The sequence below is a fragment of the Wasmannia auropunctata genome, unplaced genomic scaffold (genome assembly GCF_000956235.1).
Source record: "Wasmannia auropunctata unplaced genomic scaffold, wasmannia.A_1.0 LD335985.1, whole genome shotgun sequence".
In the NCBI taxonomy this organism is placed as follows: Eukaryota; Metazoa; Arthropoda; class Insecta; order Hymenoptera; family Formicidae; genus Wasmannia; species Wasmannia auropunctata.
The window spans coordinates 239,027-239,397 of NW_012026905.1; the positions used below are offsets into that span (position 1 = coordinate 239,027).

The window sequence follows — 371 nt, forward strand, 5'->3', positions numbered from 1 at the left end:
AAAAAAAACGTTAAAATTTCCAACAGGCGCATCTACCAACATACAACTGCAACAATTGGCTGAATGTATGCATATTCCATATTTCAGAGGTATTTTCATGCGAACCACTTTACCGATGGGAGGAGTACGTCGAAATGAGAGCGGTATCGTGAATTTGGACAATGCTGAGGGACTCGGTACTTATTGGGTGGCATACGCAAAGAGGGGCAATCGTGCTATATATTTTGACAGTTTTGGTAATCTTCGTCTGCCGAGAGAATTGGTGCGATATCTACGGGACAACGAGACGCAAATCGAATTCAATCGCACACCCTATCAACGTTACGATCAAAGCAATTGCGGTCAACTGTGTCTACAGTTTTTACAGACGA

At 42.9% G+C, this 371-nt stretch overlaps 1 protein-coding gene across 1 annotated transcript in view; it reads right to left on the bottom strand.

Moving 5' to 3' along the window:
• Positions 1–371, bottom strand: part of LOC105454528 (integrin beta-PS-like) — a 7,489-nt gene that overhangs the window by 3,316 nt on the left and 3,802 nt on the right.